The following is a 21,975-nucleotide window of genomic DNA, read 5'->3' as shown; positions in this document are numbered from 1 at the left end:
ATAAGTAAGTGGAACAACAAATCTATGCCCCCCCCCACACACTCACTTTCTCTCTCTCTCTCTCTCTCTCTCTCTCTCTCTCTCTCTTTCTCTCTCTCATCATAAAAAATATGCTTTCCATATAGTGTGATTTTCCCTGTTTTATTTTTAAAAATATACTTACTTTTCCTGAATAGATCATTGTGTGTGTGTGTGTGTGTGTGTGTGTGTGTGTGTACACATGCCTTTTTCTCCACTATGATTATTTGGAAATACTAGTATACTATGCATTTTTATTCCATAGGTTGCTATATACAAATGTTTAACAAAGGCATTAAAGTACAGTTCTCCAGCCCTAGCTGGTTTGGCTTATTGATGTGAAAATAAACTCTGATTAATTTTTCCCCTTGTCATCTCATTTCTGTCTCAATAATTTTGCACAACATGTATCCTAGTAGTAACCCATCATTAGCTCTTCTCTATTGGTGAACAACCTTGAATTATTATCTCCAGTATTGAAACATCTGGCCTGGTTTACTAATGTAGAAATTATTCTGATGAGCCAATGCACCATTACAAATCAGCTGATAACTTTTCTGAGAATAGGGAGTGTCAGTGGTGCTCCCCATGCTTGTGGAAGATGAAGAATGCTGATTAGCATTCTTCTCCTACTGAAACCAGACAGCCAGTGTGTCTGGGATGCCTGTCACTACTTGAGTCAATTAGGCAGAGACAGGGTTGAATCTTACGTGAGTTTTTATTCCAATCCTGCCGGCAGCCTGGGAGAGCAGCAGGTCATCCACAAAATCTGCTCCGCAGCCCCCCCCATAAGCCAGCTGCTCATATTGGGTAGAAGAACAAAGATTACATGGGGAAGCAGGGATTACAGATACAGTATAGGAAAGTGGGCATGGAATGATCATTACACGTTACAAGTCATGCAGGCTGGGGGTGGGAGGAGGGTGTATCACAGAAGGCGGGCGCCTCTGAGAACCCCGGGACCAGATTACAGGAAATAGGGGCTGGAGGTTGTAAAGAGCAGGTGCCTCTGGGACTAGATTGTTTCAGCCACAAGGTTGTAAATCTTTCCATAATGATAGGCAGTTCTCGGGACAGGAGGATGGACTGCTTTCTGATGTTAGCTTCCATGTCCCCGGGGCATATAACTCCCAGCGAGGCGAAAACATGCTTTCTCTAATCAGAAAAGAACAATCACGGTTAACATAGCATGATTAATATTTCTTATAATTATAGTTAGTTTCCAATATTCTACTTCTGCCCCTAACACTACCCCAGATCAGTGGTCATGCTTTATATCCTCTGATCTTCCTTCTCCTGAATGATGTGACTGCCAAACCTCCTAGAAGGGCCAGATCTGAAAAGCCCATGCTATTTTAGGTTCTCTGTTGTTGGTTTTTTCTTTCATTCTTTCTTTTTCCCTTTCTTCATTGGAAATCAATATTCTTATAATGGAATTAAACTTTAAAAAAATGTCTTTTCTTCTGTAAATTTCCAGCTTCCAGACTCAGGAAGGATGGCAATCCCTGTCACACCCAGGGTAAAGCTGAATGAGAAGCTGTATGAGGGCATCATGATTAAGGCTGGCCTTGATAAATGAGAGCAATTAGCAAAGTAGGAGATACTTTCCCACCTTTAAAAGAAATGACTTAAGTAAGATAGAAAACCTTTAATTGAGAAACTGCTATAAACAAGTACCTTATATAATAGAATGTAGAAACCCTACAGAGAATATTAGCAAACAAAAGTACTGTGGTTTACAAGATCATTGCACCAAAATATTTAGCATTATGCAACAGAATGGGGATCTTCCCAGATACACCTTTGGGTGGAGTCCGTGGGAAAGTATTCAAGGAGTGCCTCACCTACCCTTTCCTTATCTGGGAACTCATTAAGAAATTCTCTAATTCTGTGACTATTCTGTAACTAACAATTTGTACTGCTTAATCCCTTCCCCTTCCATCCTTCTCCCAGCCCCCTGCCCTCTGACAATCATCAGTCTGTTCTCTGTATCTATGAGTTTGTTTCTATTTTTTTTTGTTTATTTTGTTCATTAGATTCCACATATAATTGAAATCATATGGCATTTGTCTTTCTCTATCTGATTTATTTCACTTAGCGTAATACCCACTAGGTCCATCCATACTGTCACAAAAGGTAAGGGAATCTATAATAATAAAAGTGTGATATACAAATTGACCAAACAGCCGAACAGCGGAACGACTGTCTGGATGACCACACTATGACACCCACTGGCACCAGACCAGCTGAGGCTGGTGTGATGCAATTGGTTGGGAGGCCCCCCACCATCGCTCCGTGATTGCCCTGCAGAGGGAGGCCCAGGTCAGCAGCTGGTGGGACGGGGAGCTTCCCGATTGCCCCAAAGAGGGAGGCCCAGGCCTCTGACCAGTGGGCTGCGGTGGGTGGGCGGGGCCTCCCTCCGCAGGCAAACTATCGCAGAGCCCTGACCGGGTGGGCGGGGCCTACCATCATGCAGGGTCTTGGACTGTGAGAAGGCACAGGCTGGGCTGAGGGGATCCTCGGCCCCCCCCCCCCCAGTGCACAAATTTCATGCACTGAACTTCTGGGATAGCAAATAATATCATGATAAATGTGTAGGGGGGCCCGTGGGTACTTGAAGCAGTGTGTATGTGTGTGTGTGTGGGGGCACATTGTAAAGTACTGGTACATGATTTTCTAACCACTTTGTTGTACATATGAAACTAATACAGAATAATATTGAATGTAAATAATAATTGAGGAACAAAAAACAAAAAAAATAATCCTTGGTGATTAAAAACAAAAGTAATAGAAGAGATCCAAGATGGTGGTAAAATAGGTGATGTAACCCCTTCCCAGGACCAAAATAGAATTACAACTAAAATATGGAGCAAGCAACATGAATAACCAAATGAAGACTAGCTGAAGAGAAGTCTTATAACCAAAGATTTATAGAAGAAGCCATATTGAGACTGGTAGGAAGGGCAGAGATGAGAAAAGGGCTGCCCCTGCTCCAATGGGTGGCTGAGATTCCAGAGGAATATCTCAAGTGTGGGGGTTCCCCCTGTGAAGTGTGGGGTTTCAATCCCAAGCCGGGCTCCCCAGCCCAGAGCACCAACGTTGGGGGAAGAGGCACCCACATAACATCTGGCTGTGAAAACCAATGGGGATTCTGTTTGCCAGGGAGAGACAAGTGTATACTAGAGACACAGGTGTCATCTTAAAGGGCAAATGCACAAAATCTCCTTTGCAGCCACTCACCCTGGGCTTTGGCAGAGGGAGGACAGAGAGGAGTAGAGTTGTGTGAGGAGAGACTGGGGTCTGTAGTTCTGGGGAGAGAGTTGAAAGGACAGCCCACAGGACCCCTGTGTTGAGTCACTCTACCACATCACAGATGCCATCTCTCTTGGATGGAGCACTCCTTTCCATATAGCATCAGTTGGGAAAAGCAATAGCCCTACCATCTGGGTTCCCTCTTGCCCCACCCTGTGGAATTTACACCTTGCTGAAGAGTCAGCTGCCTGGGCTAGGGTATGGTGGTCTGGGAAGACTCAGGGAGTGTTAGTGACTGAATTATGTGGCTTTGAGGCAGGGGCAATTCCCCCCACTTTCCTATGAACCTGATTGGCACCTGCCCCTCATAGGAGATCCATGAGTCCCACTTTCAGGGCTCCCATCAACCCCACCCTCCTGACTCCTGGTGGCTCCACCTTGCTGAGTTCTGGTAGAATCCAGGTCAGACTGAGTTGTGCAGCTTTGGGGCAGGGGCAAGTCCCTTCACCTTCCCCAAAGCCTGATGGGCAATTCCCCTTCATGGGAGATCCACTAGCCACCTCCTCCTAACTCCAGGTGGTCCTGCCCTGCTGAAATTGGGATTCTGGGATAATTTGGGACACACTGAGTTGTGTGGTTCTAGGACAGGAGCCATTTTTTCCTCACATGCCTGACTAGTGCAGAGCCCTCCCTTCACAGGGCCTCCCTCTCCCTGCCTCTCTCTCTAAAATCAATAAAAAAATTGTTTTTTAAAAAATGAGACTACTTAATGATAAAGGGAATAATCCAACAGGAAGATCTAAACCTTGTAAACATTTTTGCACCCAACATAGGAGCACCTAAATATATAAAGCAAATCTTTTTAAAAAAATATATTTTATTGATTTTTTTACAGAGAGGAAGGGAGAGGGATAAAGAGTTAGAAACATCGATGAGAGAGAAACATCGATCAGCTGCCTCCTGCACACTCCCCACTGGGGATGTGCCCGCTAAAGCAAATCTTGATGGAATAAAGGGAGAGAAAAACAGTAATGCAGTCATAGTAGGTGTTTTTTTTTAACACCTCAAGGACATCAATGTATAGATATTCCAGATAGAAAATCAACAAGAAAACAGCAGCTTTAAATGATACACTAAATCAGATGGATTTAATTGGTATCTTCAGAACACTTCACCCCAAAGCAGCAGAACATACATTCTTTTCAAGTGCACATGGAACATTTTCTAGGATAGACCACATGTTAGGACACAAAGCAAGTCTAAATAAATTTAAGAAGACTGAAATTATATCAAGCATCTTTTCTTATTGTAATGGTATGCAACTAGAAATCAATGGCAAGAATAAAGCTAAAAAAACACAAACATATGGAGGCTAAATAACACCTTATGAAACAATGATTGAATTAAAAATGAGATCAAGGGAGAAATCAAAAGATCCCTTGAAATAAATGAAAATAGAACACAACAAGCCAAAATCTATGGGGCACAGTGAAAGCAGTCCTAAGAGGGAAATTCATAGCATTACAAGCCTATCTCAAGAAACAAGAAAAATCTCAAATAAAGAATCTAACTTTACACTTAAAGGAACTAGAACAATAAGCAAAGCCCAAAGTGAGTTGAAGAAAGGAATTAATAAAAATCAGAAAAATTTAACCAGACTCATTAAAACTAAAAGAGAAGATCAAAATAAATAAAATCAGAAATGAAAGAGAAGAAGTAACAACTGACATCAAAGGATTGTAAGAAAATATTGTGAGTAATTATATGCCAACAAATTGGACAATCTGAATGAAATGGATACATTCCTAGAAACATACAATTTTTCAAAACTGAATCAGAAAACCCCCCAGAAAATAGGAATAGACAGATTACAATTAGTGAAATTGAAGCAGTAATAAAAAAACTCCCAACAAACAAAAAGTCCTTCACAGGTGAATTTTACCACACATTGAAAGAAGAACTAACACCTATCCTTCTTAAATTATTTAAGAGTGGAGAAGACTTCCAAGCTTATTTTATGAGGCTGGCATTATCCTAATTCCAAAACCAGATAAAGACAATACAAAGAAAGGAAATTATAGGCGAATATCTCTGATGAACATTGATGCTAAGTCCTCTATAAAATATAACAAACCAGATCCAGCAATACATTAAAAAGATCATACACCACCCTAACCGGTTTGGCTCAGTGGATAGAGTGTTGGCTTGCGGACTCAGGGGTCCCAGGTTCGATTCCGGTCAAGGGCATGTACCTTGGTTGCGGGCATATCCCCAGTAGGGGATGTGCAGGAGGCAGCTGATAGATGTTTCTGACTCTCTAGCTCTCTCCCTTCCTCTCTGTAAAAAATCAATAAAATATATTTAAAAAAGATCATACACCATGATCAAGTGAGATTTATTCCAGGGATGAAAGGTTGGTACAATATTTACAAATCAATAAATGTGATACATCGCATAAACAAAATGAAGGATAAAAATCACATGATCATATCAATAGATGCAGAAGAAACACATGATACAATTCAGCACCAATTTGTGATTAAAAAACTCTCAGCAAAGTGGGAATAGAGGGAATATACATCAACTCAATAAAAGCCACATATGACAAACTTAAAGCCAACATCATACTCAATGGGCAAAAGCTAAAACCGTTTTCCTTCAGATCAGGAACAAGATAGGGATATTCACTTTCACCGCTTATTCATCATAGTACTCAAAGTTCTAGACACAGCAATCAGACAATAAGAAGAAATAAAGGCATCCAAATTGGAAAGGAAGAGCTAAAACTGTCATTTTTTTTGCAGATGATATGATACTGTACACAGAGAATCCTAAAATTCCACCAAAAAACTACTAGAACTGGTAAATGAATTCAGTAAAGTAGCAGGATACAAAATAAATATCCAGAAATCAGTTGCATTTCTATATACCAATAATAAACTATTAGAAAGCAGAACTAAAAGCAATTCCATTTACATTTATATAAAAAACCTAGGAATAAATTATTCAAGGATGTAAAAGGCATGCACTTGGAAAATTATAAGACACTGAAGAAAGAAACTGAAGGAGATACAAATAAGTGGAAGCATATACTGTGTTCATGGATAGGGAGAATTAACATCATTAAAATGTTCACACTATACAAAGCAATCTATGGATTCAATGCAATTCCTATCAAGATATCAATGGCATATTTCACAGAACTAGAACCAATACTTCAAAAAATGTATATGGGCCCTGGCCTGTGGGGTTCAGTTGGTTGAGTGTCATCCCCTGCACCAAAAGTTTGCTGTTTTTATTCCTGGTCAGGGCATATGCCCAGGTTTTGGGTTTGGTCCTGGATTGGTCGGGGTGCACATATCAGAGGCAGCCAATCGATGTTTCTCTCCCTCTCTCTTCCTGTTTCTCTCTCTAAAATAGATAAAAAAGATATTTTTAAAAAATGTACGTGGAACCACAAAAGATCCTGAATATCTACAGCAATCTTCACGAAGAAAAACAAAGTTGGAGGAACCATGCTACCTGACATCAAACTATACTAGTACAAGGCCATAGTAATCAAAACAGCATGGTATTGGAAAAACCCCCAGAAGTATAGATCAATGGGAGAGAATAGAGAGCCAAGAAATGAACCCACACCATTATGATCAATTAATATTTGACAAAGGAGACAGGAACATACAATAGCATAAAGATAGTTTATTCAATAAATGATGTTGGGAAAATTGGACAGATATATGCAAAAAAAAAAAAAAAGAAAGAAAGAAAGAAAGAAAGAGAAAAAAGAAGAGACTAGAAAAAAAGAAAGGGAAAGAAAAAGAAACCAGACCACCTTCTTACACCATATAAAAAATAAACTCAAAATGGATTAAAGACTTAAATGTTAGACTCAAAACCATAAAAATCCTAGAAGAAAACATATGCATATCTTGAACATTTCTCATAGTACTATTTTTTTCTAATATACCTCCCAGGCAAGAAAAACAAAATAAAAAATAGACAGCTAGGCCAGTGTGCTCAGTGGTTGAGTATTGATCTATGAACCAGGAGGTCACAGTTCAATTCCCAGTCAGGACACATGCCCAGGTTGTGGGCTCAATCACCAGTAGGGGGTGTGCAAGAGGCAATCGATTAATGATTTTCTCTCATCATTGATGTTTCTACCTCGTTCTCCCTCTCCATTCCTCTCTGAAATAACACAAATATAGTAAAGAAAAAGAAAAAAATTAACAAATGGAACTACATCAAACTAAAATGTTCTTGCACAGCAGAAGAAACCATCAACAAAATGAAAGACAACCCACTGAATGGGAGAACATATTAGCCAATGATACATCCGATGAGGAATTAATAGCCGAAATTTATAAAGAACTCATGCAATATAATACCAAAACAAACAATCTAACTATAAAATGGGCAAAGGACCTGAATAGACACTTCCCCAAAGAACACATACAGATGGCCAATAGACATATGAAAAGATGCTCAATGTCACTAATCATCAGAGAAATGCAAAGTAAAGCCACAATGAGATCTCACCTCACACTTGTCAGAATGGCTATCAACAATAAATTACCAAATAACAGGTTTTGGTTAGGATGTGGAGAAAAGGGAACCTTTGTGTACTGCTGGTGGGAATGCAGATTGGTGCAGCTACTGTGAAAGCAGTATGGAGTTACCTCAAAAAATTAAAAATGGAGCCCTGGTGGGGTAGCTTAGTCGGTGGGAACATCATCCTGATACTCCAGTTCTGCAGATTTGATCCTTGGTTGGGGCATATGCATGAATGTACCAGTGAATGCATGGATGGGTGGAACAACATATCAAAGTTTCTCTCTCTCTCTCTCTCTCTCTCTCTCTCTCTCTCTCTCTCTCTCTCCCTCTTTCTCTAAAACCAACAAATAAAATAATAAAGAAGGAACTGCTTTATGACCTAGTGATTCCATTTCTGGGAATATATCTGAAGAAACCCAAAACACTAATTTGAAAGACTATACCGTATTCAAGGTATAACATAACACTATTTTTTTTCTAAAATCGTTAGACTGAAAATCGAGGGATGTCTGGAAGTCAGCGGAGGAGGGAGCCCTGTGGTGTGTAGCTGCCTATACCTTGTCAAACAGGCTTCCTCCAATCATGAGCCTTATTGTTACTGACGTCAGTTGATGCTATAATTGGATATGGAGTTGGAGAGTGCGCAGATGCAATAGGGATTGAAGTGTTCTGAGCCCATGAAGATGTCAAAAAATAAAAAGATAAATACCGGTAAGTGATTGTCGACTCTGAAAATTTCAAACTGAATGTAATCAGCTATGCCAAAGAGCATGGACATACTGGTAGAGCTGCAGAGAGAGAGACAATTTGGACCTCCTCCCATTGAGTGTATGATCAGACAGTGGAGAAAACAGGAAGAATAACTCCTTAAGATGCCAAAAAAAGAGAGAAGACCTTAAGAGGAAAACCAGCAAAATGTTTAAGATATTTATTTCTTAATTTGGGGTTGGAAAAGTGGGAGGTGTCTTACACATGGGATTGTCTTATACACGGGAAAATATGGTAAGGACCCCTGTGTTCATTGCAGCATTATTTGCAACTAGAGGCCTGGTGCATGGGATTCGTGCACTGGTGGGGTCAGTCTAGTGGCTGCACCTGCTGCGGTCAGCTGAGCGACGCTCCCACTGTGGGAGAGCACTGACCACCAGTGCATTGAGCGTCTGCCTCCGGGTGGTCAGTGAGCAACATAGTGACTGGTTGACCAGTTGTTCTGATTGTCCTGGTCGTTCCACTGTTCGGTTGCTGGGCTTTTATTATATAGGATAGCCAAGATTTTGGAAACAACCCAAGTGCCTCTAAGTCAGTGGTTCTCAACCTTCCTAATGCCGTGACCCTTTACTATAGTTCCTCATGTTGTGGTGACCCCCAACCATAGAATTATTTTCGCTGCTACTTCATAACTGTAATTTTGTTACTGTTATGAATCGTAATGTAAACATCTGATATGCAGGATGTATATAGGTGACCCCTGTGAAAGTGTTGTTTGACCCCAAAGGGGTTGCAACCCACAGGTTGAGAACCACTGCTCTAAGTAGATGAGTGGATTAAAAGCTGTGGGTATATTTATTTTTTATCAAGGGCTTTCTATTTTGTTAATACTCACCCGAGGATATTTTTTCCATTGATTTTTAGAGAGAATAAAAGAGAGAGAAACATCAATGTGAGAGAGACATATGGATTGGTTGCCTCCTGACCGGGGGAAGGGATCAAATCTGAAACCCAGGTACGTATGCCTGACCAGGAATCCAACCCGGGACCCCTTGGTGCTCGGGGTGACACTCTAACCACTTAGCAGCATGGTCCAGGGCAAGCTGTGGTACATTTACACAATATAATACCACTCAGCTGTAAAAAAGAAGCAAATCTTATCTTTTGTGACAGTATGGATAAATCTGGAGATTATTATGCTAAGTGAAATAAGCCAGCTAGAGAGAGACAAGTACCATATGATTTCAGACTTTTACCCCCTCCTACGTTTTGGTTGTCACAAATTATCCCTGTTTATGTTGTAAGATTTTTGGTGACTTACTCATGATGTTGTGACCTATGATCTTTGTTTCAGGTAGACTAACTCCCTTGAGTATTTCCTGCGATGTAAGTTTTCTGGTGATAAATCCCTTTGTTTCTCTATGTTTGGGAACATCTTTATTTCTTCTTCATATTTAAAGGATAATATTGCTGAATATATTATTCATGGCTGGTAATTTATCTCTTTCAGACATTTGGATATTTGCTTCCACTCTCTTCTGGCTTATAGAATTTCTGTTGAGAAGTTGGAAGAAATTCTGATGGGTTTTCCCTTATAGGTCACTTTCTTCTTTCCCCTGGTTGCTTTGAAAATTTTTTCTTTGTCATTAATTTTTGACAGCTTCAATACCAAGTGCCTTGCAGGGGGCTTCTTTGGATTGAGGTAACTAGGTGTTCTGTTTGCTTCTTGGATTCAACGATCTAGTTCTTTCCATAGGGTTTGGAAGTTCTCATCCACTATTTATTTGGATAGACTCTCTGTTTCATGCTCCCTCTTTTTCTCCTCCGGAATGCCTATAATTATAATATTGCTTTTTCTGATGGTGTCAGATAGTTCTTATAGAGTTCTTTCATTTTTTCTCTATGCTCAGGTCTCTCTCTCCTTCCCTCTGTGTCATTTATTGATTCCTATCTTCAATATCACTAATTCTTTCCTCCATCTGGTTGGCTCTGTGTTATATGCTCAGTAGTTTATTTATTTATTTATTTATTTATTTATATTGTTTAAAGTATTACATATGTCTCCTTCCCCCCCTTCTCGACCCCTCCCTGGCCACTCCCACCACCCAGGACAAGCCTCCACCGCCCCAATGTCTGTGTCCATTGGTCATGCTAATATGCATGTATACAAGTCCTTTGGTTGGTCTCTTACACACACACCCCTCCCCTCCCCACCCCCGCCCTGCATCCTCTGCCTTCTCTTTGAGGTTTGATGGTCTGTTCAGTGTTTCTCTGTCTCTGGATCTATTTTTGTTCATCAGTTTATGTTGTTCATTATACTCCACAAATGAGTGAGATCATGTGATATTTATCTTTCTCCGATTGGCTTATTTCGTTTAGCATAATGCTCTCCAGGTCCATCCATGCTGTAGTAATGGTAAAAGTTCCTTCCTTTTTATAGCAATGTAGTATTCCATTGTGTAGATGTACCACAGGTTTTTGTTTTTTTTTAAAAAAATATTTTATTGATTTTTTACAGAGAGGAAGGGAGAGGGATAGAGAGTTAGAAACATCGATCAGCTGCCTCCTGAACACCCCCCACTGGGGATGTGCCTGAAACCAAGGTACACGCCCTTGACTGGAATCGAACCTGGGACCCTTCAGTCTGCAGGCCAATGCTCTATCCACTGAGCCAAACCAGTTAGAGTGTACCACAGTTTTTTAATCCACTTATCTGCTGATGGCACTTAGGCTGTTTCCAAATCTTAGCTATGGTAAATTGTGCTGCTATGAACATAAGAGTGCATATATCCTTTCTTATTGGTGTTTCTGATTTCTTGGGATATATTCCTAGAAGTAGAATTACGGGGTCAAATGGGAGTTCCATTTTTAACTTTTTGAGGAAATTCTATACTGTTTTTCACAATTACTGCACCAGTCTGCATTCTCACTAGCAGTGCACAAGGGTTCCTTTTTTTTTCTCTCACATCCTGGCCAGCCCTTGTCTTTTGTTGATTTGTTGATGATAGTCATTCTGACAGGTGTGAGATGGTACCTCATTGTTGTTTTGATTTGCATCTCTTGGATGATTAGTGACTTGGAGCATGTTTTCATATGTCTCTCCTGTATATCTTCTTTTGAAAGTATCTATTTAGGTCCTTTGCCCATTTTTGGATTGAATTGTTTATCTTCCTTTTGTTAAGTTGTATGAGTTTCCTGTAAATTTTGGAGATTAAACCCTTATCTGAGATAACATTGGCAAATATATTCTCCTATGCAGTGGTCTTTCTTGTTGTTAGTGGTTCACTCTTAATCTCCTTAAATCATGCTTCATTTCCAAGATTTATGATTGGTTCTTTTTTAAAATATCAATCTCTTTGGTAAAGTACTCATTTTGTTCATTGATTTGTTTTCTGAGTGCATTGAATTTTCTGTCTGCATTTTCTTGCATCTTGTTGAGTATTTTCAGAACTGCAATCTTGAAATCTCTGTCATTTATATCACATATTTCCATGTGCTCCAGCTTGCTTTCCTGGGTTTTTCATTTTCTTTCTGGTCATTCTTATTACCATGGTTATTCATGGTGTTTGTTGTTCTCCTTTGCCTAGACATTCATATTATCTATATTAATGAAGAGGTCTTTCTACGATTTTCTAGTAGATGGAGCTGAATCACAAGATTTTTTACCTCTGTGATCTACCAGTCTTGACTTCCACAGCTTCTGTAAGACAGTGCAGCAGCTCTACTTGGGGGTGGCGTTTGTTTTGTCCTCACTGTAATGGTGACCCCGACCTCAAGCACCCCTCCTGGGGAATACTCACAGAGGAAAACAGCAGTTCTACTACAATAGCTTTTGGTTTATAGATATGCTCCTAGACCAGGGGTGGGCAAACTTTTTGACTCGAGGGCCACAATGGGTTCTTAAACTGGACCGGAGGGCCGGAACAAAAGCATGGATGGAGTGTTTGTGTGAACTAATATAAATTCAAAGTAAACATCATTACATAAAAGGGTACGGCTCTGTGGTTCCATTTCTTTGAACACCACTACACTGCCAACAGTGGAAAGCCATACAGCAGAACCCAGTGTTTTGTCAGGTAACTGCAGACTCAGACACTGTTTGCTCCCTTGCCGCTGGCCCTGCTGGGCTGTCCCGTTCCCCCTCCCACTCCCCCCACCAGATCTTTGTTCCTCCTAGCAGAAGGAAGCACCTGCTACTGCCACTTCCTCTCTCCCAGTTGAGCCACAAGTTCTCAGCTGCAGAGCTTCTCTGTGCCTTCTGCGCTTTTCTCCCTTCTCGTTTCCCTGTTTATTCCTGGTTGCCCACCTTTAGATGTTCCAATGCATGGGTCCCTCAGGCATGGGTCTGTGTTGAGCAGGGATTTCGTTGTTGAATTATAGTTGACTAACTTGTTGACATTTCAGGGGGAGAGGTCAAGTTCTCTTTCCTGCTGCCATTCCTTTGAAGTAACTCAGGTCCTTTGGATTTCAATACAAGTTGTAGGATCAGATTGTTAATTTCTGCGGTCTTCCAATCTATGAACATGGATGTATTTCAGTTTATTTATGTATTTGCTTCACTTTCAACAATGTTGTGCTTATTTTAATGTACAAAGTTTACACTATTCATGAGTACTTAATTTTGGTCTATTATAAGTAGAATTATTTTCTTAATTTCATTTTCAGATGGTGTATACAATTGATTTTTATATGTTGATTTTCTATCTCACAACCTTGCTGACTTTGTCAGTTAGTCATGTAGGGTGTTGGTAGCTTTCTTAGAATTTTTAACATACAAGATCATGTCATTTGCAAATAGAAATAGTTTTACTTCTTTTACAATCTGAATGCACTTTATTCCTTTTCTGGCCTAATTTATCTGGCTTAAACATCCAGTGTTATGTTGAATAGAGTGATGAGAGTGGACAGACTTGTCCTGCTCTTAATGCTAAAGAGAGAGAGCATTCAGTCTTTCACCATTAAGTGTGATACGTTGTGAGCTGTATTGTGGATACCCTTTATTGGGCTCAGGAAGTTCTCTTTCATTAATAGCTTGTCTTTGTTGGGTTTTTTAAAATTATGAAAGTGTAGATTTTGTCAAATGCTTTTTCTGTATCATTTTAGATAATCATGTTTTCTCCTATATTATAGTCATATTACTGCATCTATAAAAAAACATTTATGTTCTATTCTTTTGAACATGTCCTTTATCTCTCAAACTTTATCTGAAGTCATGTTGCCCAGTAGTTGAAATACAGGAGAGCTCCAACTCCAAGATCTACTCAAACCCAATTATATTCCCCAAAGCAACCATGCACCCAAATTCCACCCCCCCCCCCCGCCGTCTAACCTCAGCTTCCTTTCTCCTTCCAAGTCACTTTATTGATATCTTTAATACCTGTTCCGACCTTCTCCCAACTGGGAAACTTCACTGCATTCTTAGAATTCTAAGCTATGGTTCAAAGAATTTCCCCCAATTATTTCCCTTTATAGGGTCCAGGCTGCCCAGGTCCAGCTTTCTGGACTCCTACCTGTGTCAGGAACTAGACCCTATGCAGAGATAACCCCCAATCCAAACCTTTAAAACAAATGTGAAACTAGGCTTCCCCACACTGGCCTGCCTCCCTGAGGTCCACAATCCCATCCTCAGCCTTAACCCTCCTTTCTTCTTCTCCAGGTTTCATCTGCATATTAGTCTTCCTCCTCCTCCAGTGCTCAAAGTCAGGTACAGGTGAGTGTTGGGTGGGGGAGAATGAAGAGGGATGAAGCTACCCTTGGAAAGTGGTTTTAAAGAGGCCCCTGATTCAGGGCATGAAGATAGTGCCTGGTTCTCCTTGAAGTCACCAGCAATTTCTCTCCAGGGGCCCACATGAATGCTGACCTGTGGCTGTGCCAGCGAGCACCCAGGTGTGGAAACTGGATGTACAACCCCTTGGAGCAATGCTGTGACGATGACACCATCCTGCCCTTCAACCGGACCCACCTCTGTGGCCCCAACTGCACATTCTGGCCCTGACTTGAGCTCTGCTGTCCTGAGTCATCAGGCCCCCAGACCAGGTTTGATGAAAGTTGAAGGTTATGGGCAAGACATCTCCGTGCCCGACCTCTCCCATCACCAGGGTCTATCCCAGGTAAGGACCCTGCCTCACTCAGGTGACAACAGGAAGAGGGGATTGTGGCAGGGATGGACTCTGGTGGTTGGGGCCCTCCTGGGTGGGGATCCCAGTTCTGCATCTCCCCATCTTTCCCTTTGTTGGCATCTTTAAATAGTCAGTCTCTGTCTCTATCACCTTCTGCAGCTTATGAGGAACAACCTGGCCATCCTCCTGGAACTTGGGAACACTGGCCAAAAGGCCACAATCTAGGATATGAGGAAGAATGGGTGTGTGGCATGGTTTTTAAATCATGAAAACATGTCCTAGATTGTGGTGAGGTTAGATGTGTTCTTTCGGAATTTCCTGTGGCTACTTGCTGAGAAATGATTACATAGGAACTTCTCTCTGCTCCTAAAGCCCCCCCTGCCCACAGCAATCAGTGTCTCCTCAGTCAGCCTAAGTGTCCTCTCTCTCCTCTGGGTCAGGGTTCTTCTCTCAACAAGTGGGCAAGGAGTGAGGATGTGGTGGTGGATATTCCTTTCTGTGCGGTGTAGACAACCCAGCCCCAGAGCCACCTTGTGGTTCCTGCACCTGCAGCTCCTGTGGGAGGTGGGGAGGGTGGAAGCTGCCCTGAGGGGCTGGAGAGGAGAGGAGGGAGAGAGCCTCTGCCTCACTGTGATGGGCTAGTTTCTTGTCCTGAGCCAGCGCTCTCTGCCCCTCACTCCCAGCTCCTAACACTTCCTGTCATTCGTTTTCTTGTCATTCTTTTGATGGCCTGATGTGATTAGAGGGAGAGGCATACAGATTGTGAGTGAGTGAATGAATGAGAAACAGAGAGGAAGAGGCAGACTCCTGGGCCAGTTTGTTTTCTGCTGAGTGTCTTGGTCACGAGCACCTGGAAGCCCCAGCGGGAGGCTCGGTGCAGAGCACTGCAGGGTCAGCAGCTGATTTGGAACCTGGCGGAGCTGTGTGACCACGGGCTTGTCAAATGTAAGCCTGCATTTCCCATCTGAAAACTGGAGATGAATAAGTCATGCAGTGAGCAAATGGGTACAGAGGTCTGCTAGGTGCAGACACAGTATTAGTGTCGGGGTCAGAGAGAGGACCGAGTCGCTGTGCGGGACAGGGCCTGCTGCTGTGCTGGTATCAGGCCCTGAGCAGGACAGCACAGTAGTCAGGGGTTCACTCTGGGCCAAAACACATCCTGGGTTCAAATCCCAGCTCTGTCAGATGCTGCCAGGGTGGTCCAGGTGAATTGTAGCCTCTAAGTGCCTCATTTCCCCAGCTGAAAAGTGGGGACCCTGCAATCCCTAAACTCATGGGGTAGTTGAGATGATGAAAAGGTTGGATGCATATGAAGGGCTGAGAACAGACACAGAACCCAGCAAGTCCTCAGAGTTGCTGACTATTCTGACCCCCAGCAGGTCCACATCCTGAGGGATGTAAGTTTCTGACTGTCCCTCCCACGTCCCTCCTTCTCATCCCAGCCTCAATGCCTCTGTCTGTTCTACTATATGATCAGTTTCCCTCTGCCTCAGGGTTTTCGCTCCTGTTATTTCTCTTGTCTGAAATTCTCTTTCCCTAGGTCACTCCAAAAGCCTCAGCATTCATGTGTCCCCCTCTAAGAGGCCTTCCTGACCCACAGAACCTACATTCATTTTCAAAAACATGCGTATATAAGGCAAAACATCCAGAACGTATTTTTTTAATGAAAAATAAAGTTCTCCCTTTCCTCTTTGATCTCCATCCTATTTGCATTCATGAGCCCAATGCTGTTACCAGTTTCTAGCTGTGGAACCTTCATAGTTTTACATAATATGCTCATAATTCTCTCCCATGATTTCAGGGGTCTGACTCCACCACTTACAAGTGGGATTTTGTCCAATGACTTAACCTCCCAGAGCTCAATGTCCTCTTCAAGCTCAGTGAATTAACAGCCCTCCTGATGTTGGACCTGTAAGTATCCAATAAAGAAAACACATTCACAGATCCCATGGAAACTGGGGGCTCTGGGGTATGCCTTATGATCCAAATTGAGTCCATTTCTTTCTTTTTTAAAAAATCCTTATTGTTGAAAGTATTACATATGTCCTGTAGAGAACCAAGATGGCAGCATAGGTAAACGCCTGTACCTGCTGCCTCCCACAAGCATTTCATAATTACAACTAAAATACATAACAACTATCATCTAGAACCACGGGAAAGCTGGCTGAGTGGAAGTTCCACAACTAGAAAGGTGGAGAGAGTGCATTGAGACTGGTAGGAAGTGCGGAGGCACGGAAAAGGCTGGCACCCGGTGGGGCTGCTTTTTTAATCTGGAGGGAGATACAAGCCCCCACTTGCTCTGAGCTCCAGTGCTGGGCGAGACTCTGGGGCACCCAGATACATATGGGGAGAAACTGGACTGTCTGGCATCGGGGCAGGAACGTGGGGGAGGCTTTCTTCCAGATGGAGATACTTGCAATGGTCACTGTTCCTGTGCAGAGACCTCCCCGGTGCAGGGCTGACTGGCAGCCATTGCTGTTTGCTCTGCCCTGGAGATTCCCTGAGACCACATGCTACCCAATTTACAACCCCATCCAAGCTGTGTGCAGCAGCTTTTGCATATGAATGGCCTGTCCTTTCTCAGCCTAAAACCTCTCAAACAAACCTGGAGCTGGGTCAAGGAGCCCCAAAGTTTTCAAAAGAAGGCCCAAGGCCTGCACCAGCAGTAGCCTGCCTTGCTTCACAGCTGGGCCTCCTCTGGGCACTTGTAAACCCAATACAAAGAGGAGGAATCTGCAGATCTCTCTGTAGCTCCTGCTGGGTGGCCTCAGGCAGTGGTTGACTTTGCACCTCCTTGAAGATCCAAGAGCCAGTGTACCCAGTGGTCAGTGTGAGACTACAACTCTTCACATCCATAACAGACACACTCAAGGGGCAGACTCAGTGAGCACCAAAGGTCCACTGAAGCAAGTCCTGCCCCATAAGGGTGTCTCCTGCACAGCAGCTCTTTCATTGTAGACACAGCTGGTCCTCACAGCCAATTGGCCTTGAGGTCAATTCCTCCCAGTGATACCAACAGCAGTCAAGGCTCAACTACAACAAGACTGTACACACAGCCCACAAAGGGGTGCACCAAGAGTGTTCACCTCAGGTGACTGGGGAGGCTGAGCTACTGGGCCCTATAGGACACCTACCACACAAGGCCACTCTATCAACTCAAGGAGACTTAGCAGCTACCCAATACATAGAAACAAACACAGGGAAACAGCCAAAATGCAGAGACAAAGAAACATGTCACAAGTGAAAGAAATATAGAGTTCAAAACTACAGTTATAAAGTTACTCAAGAATCTTCTAGAAACCTCTGAGGAACTTAATGAGACCTTCAAGGATCTTAGTGAGAATGCCAAAAAAAAATATGGAAAAGGACCAGTCAGAAATTAAGCATACACCAACTGAAATAAAGAATACTATAGAGGGATTCAACAGTAGCTAAAGGATCCCAAGAATCAAGTCAAAGATTTGAAATAGGAATAAGCAAAGAACACCCAAATCAGAAAAGCAAAAAGAAAAAAGAATCCAAAAACATGAAGATAGTATAAGGAGCCTCTGGGACAACTTCAAGCATACCAACATCCAAATTATGGGGGTGCCATAAGAAGAGAGAGAGAGCAAGATATTGAAAACCTATTTGAAGAAATAATGACAGAAAACTTTTCCTACCTGGTGAAAGAAATAGACTTATAAGTCCAGGAAGCACAGAGAACCCCAAACAAGAGAAATCCAAAGAAGATCACACCAAGACACATCATAAGTAAAATGCCAAGGGCAAAAGACAAAGAGAGAATCTTAAAAGCAGCAAGAGAAAAACCAGTTAGTTACCTACAAGGGAGTACCCATACGACTTTCAGCTGATTTCTCAACAGAAACCATGCATTCCAGAAGGGAGTGGCAAGAAATGTTCAAAGGGATGAATAGCAAGAACCTAGAACCAAGATTACTCTACCAGCAAAGCTATCATTTAAAATTGAAGGTCAGATAAAGAGCTTCACAGACAAGAAAAAGCTAAAGGACTTCATCACCACCAAAACAGTATTATCTGAAAATCTGAAGGGTATTCTCTAAGAAAAGGATGAAGAAGAAAAAGGTAAAGATAAAAAATTATGAACAACAAAGTGACAACAAATACATATCTATCAACAAGTGAATCTAAAAACCAAATGAATAAAAAATCTGATGAACAGAATAAACTGGTGAATGTAATAGAATCAACGCATGGAAATGGAACACAATTCTTGGGGGGAAAGGGGCATGGGGGGTGTGGGAAGAGACTGGACAAAAATCGTACACCTATGGACGAGGACAATGGGGAGTAAGGGCATGTGGTGGGGTGGGAACTGAGTGGAGGGAAGCTATTGGGGGAAAAAAGAGGAACAACTATAATAATCTGAACAATAAAGATTTATTAATAAAAAACCCACACTGTATATTTCTTTGATATTCCGTTACCTTCAGATTCTTAGATGCCCTTTAATTTACGTGGCGGCATCTGGGAGACTGACCTTGAGATAGAGAGGGCATAATGCTCTGCTGAAAGGCTTTGTGTGACGGCATCGCCCTGGATATTTCTGAGATCTTAAAGGGAATCTAACAGCCTTACTCTGGATTTGATCTTTGCCAAGATTCTGTTTTTTAATTTGAGAATCTTGTTATTTGGAGAGGTAGGAACTGAGAAACGTCTGTGTGTGTGTGTGTGTATACTCAGCAAGTCCTGTTAATTCTATACATATCCCCTAAAATTTGCTGGGAAACTGGATATTTTCTCTTTTGATACCTCTCATATCCCTATTCTGATCACATGTGGCTAAAAGAAACCACTGGGTACATTTAGTATTCTGTCTAGTAATAGTCTTTTTGTTGTGAATCCTCACCCAAGGATATTTTTTTTCATTGATTTTTAGAGAGAGTGAAAAGGAGGGGGAGAGACACATTGATGTGAAAGAAGCAACATGTCACTAGAACAGAAATGTGAAATGTACCAGGGATTGAGCCTGCAACCCAGGTACATGCCCTTCACTGGAATCTAACCCTCCACTCTTCAGTCCAAGGATAGACACTCTATCTACTGAGTCAAACCGGCTTGGGCTAGAAATATTCTTAAATCTAGCAGCTTATTCAGTATATTGACTATTTTAAATGTCACCTCAGGTATCAGTGCTGTCAAACTTTCTGCCACTATACGAGTTACTTTCTCTCAGAGGCCATAAAACTTTCCCCCTGTCCTCCCAGCTTGCACCCAGAGTTGATCTGAGGCCCTTCCAGATTCCTTGAACTTTCTCTAGGATCTTCCAGTGTCTGCCCTGCCCCCAGCCCCAAGTCAACACCATGTGGTTTTTGTCTCTGTTTTAGCAGCTCCTCATGGCCATATACCCATGTCTGTTCTAGTGACAGGTTGCTTCATAAGAAGCCACCACAAATGTAGTGGCAAAAACCACCACTTCAGGGTTTTCATGGATCCTGTGGGTCAGCAGCTTGGACAGGACACAGAGGAAAAGGAGTGTCCCTGCTCCCACGTCTCTGGGCCTCAGCTGGGAAGACGTGAAGGCTGAGTGACCCCAAGGCTGGGGCTGGAATCATCGGGAGGCTCACTGTGCAGGTGTCTGGCACCTGGGCTAAGGCGACTCAAATGCTTCCAGCAGCTGGGACTCAGCCAGAACACTGAGACCTGGCCTCTCCCTGAGCCCTGGGCACTTACCTACTGGTGGTGGGGTCTGCGTGGGGGTGTCTCAAGGGGCAGCATCCAGAGGGCTGTCCCAAGGGAGAAAGATAGACACAATGTGATCTTATCACCCATCACCACTTGTGCCACACTTATTGGGAAAGTGAGTCATTTGAGCTCATGCAGAATCAAAGGGAGGAGAATGACACTCCATCTGTTGATGGGAGCGGCAAGGTGATGCTACAGATGAGCATGTGGGGGAGTGAATACGGTTTTCACATTCGGAAAACAAAGTAAGATTGCACTGCTCGCCTCGCCCGAGGGCTCTCCCACGATGTGTCTACCATCTACATCATCACTCAGATTTGCCTGTGAGTTTCACAGAAATTTTTTAAAAATAAATCTTTATTGTTGAAAGTATTACATATATCCTATTTCCCCCCCAACTGGTCCCCTCCAACCCACTCCTGCCCCACCCAGGCCTTCACCACCCTATTGTCTGTGTCCAGGGGTTATGCATATATGCATAAAAGGTCTTTGATTGATTACCTCTTACCCACCCACCCACCCACCCTCTCCTGCCTTCCCTCAGAGATTCTGCACTCTCACAGAGATTATTCAACACCAAAGATTCCAATTGGGGTTGCTAACCCCAATATTTCAATTAGAGTTGCACAATGGAGGGAGGAACCAAGCTCCCCATGTATTTATCATTTTACATCCTGAGACTGGGAGCGGTCACTCACTCAAGATAAATATGAAATTGCAGATCAGCAGATTGGAACATTGAGTGACAGCTGGTGTCTGCATGCCCATGAAGATAAATTGGTTTAATCACACACTGTGCTCTGCAAACTTCTCATAGGCTCTCAGACTCCCCTCCCCACCTTCACCATGCACAATTTTCACTCAGGGGCCATGTCCATCCCGGGTACGACCCGAAAGAAGGCTGCTTCAGCTTGTCCAGGGTTCCGTCCCATTGGAGAGCTCCCTCTGACTGAGACCAATGCTTGGATCCCCTGGGACATGTTCAGCTGCAGCTTGGAAGCAATAGACCTGGAAAAGCCAGAGCAAGTGGAACCAAGAGTGAGTTTCTGAAACCCAGGGCTCTCCCAGGTCCTGCTGACTCCAGGCCATAGCTCTGCAATGTTTTCTAGGTGAGGTGACCTTGGGGACCCGGGGACGTCAGCATCCTGGGCTCTCTTGAGGCAGCAATGTCTGTCTCAGGAGCATGGTGTCCAATACGGCGGCCACTGCACACGTGCTACCTTTGAGTGAATTAAAATGAAACAAAATGCAAAGTTCAGTGTCTCGGTTTTACAAACCACATTTTAAGTGTTTAATAGTGTCCACATAAGAAACATCCGAAACATGTAGATAATTTTATATAGAGTTTATTGAGCCAAACTGACAACATATGCTGGGGAGCAGAGACCCTCAGACACTCCCAGAATGTTTTGTGTCGACCTCTCTTTTTCGGCGTGTAAATATAGGGGGGCTTGTGGAGAGAATACATTGTCGTGGGGCGAAACACAAAACTGAACAGTGTTCAAGGAAACGGTAAGATGGGAGATATTCTTTTTCTCTCTAGGGGGCGTTTGCCCTCTCAAGTATGTGTACCTCTCGGAAACTTTAAGGGCGTGTAGTCGAAATGTACCAAAAAACA

General features: G+C 42.7%; 1 long non-coding RNA gene across 3 annotated transcripts in view; it reads left to right on the top strand.

The window, feature by feature from the left end:
• LOC106694832 overlaps window positions 1-21,975 on the top strand; it is a 47,203-nt gene that overhangs the window by 8,126 nt on the left and 17,102 nt on the right. For 2 of the 3 annotated variants that reach the window (XR_002826846.1, XR_002826847.1), the window contains exons 2-5: window positions 8,315-8,535; window positions 14,189-14,242; window positions 14,373-14,642; window positions 16,453-16,562. This is a non-coding gene — a long non-coding RNA (uncharacterized LOC106694832). The remainder of the gene's footprint in view (window positions 1-8,314; window positions 8,536-14,188; window positions 14,243-14,372; window positions 14,643-16,452; window positions 16,563-21,975) is intronic. The other variant, XR_002826848.1, reaches the window with a different exon arrangement.

The sequence above is a fragment of the Myotis lucifugus genome, unplaced genomic scaffold (genome assembly GCF_000147115.1).
Source record: "Myotis lucifugus unplaced genomic scaffold, Myoluc2.0 scaffold_659, whole genome shotgun sequence".
Classification (NCBI taxonomy): domain Eukaryota; kingdom Metazoa; phylum Chordata; class Mammalia; order Chiroptera; family Vespertilionidae; genus Myotis; species Myotis lucifugus.
This window is presented reverse-complemented; position numbering and strand designations above follow the sequence as displayed.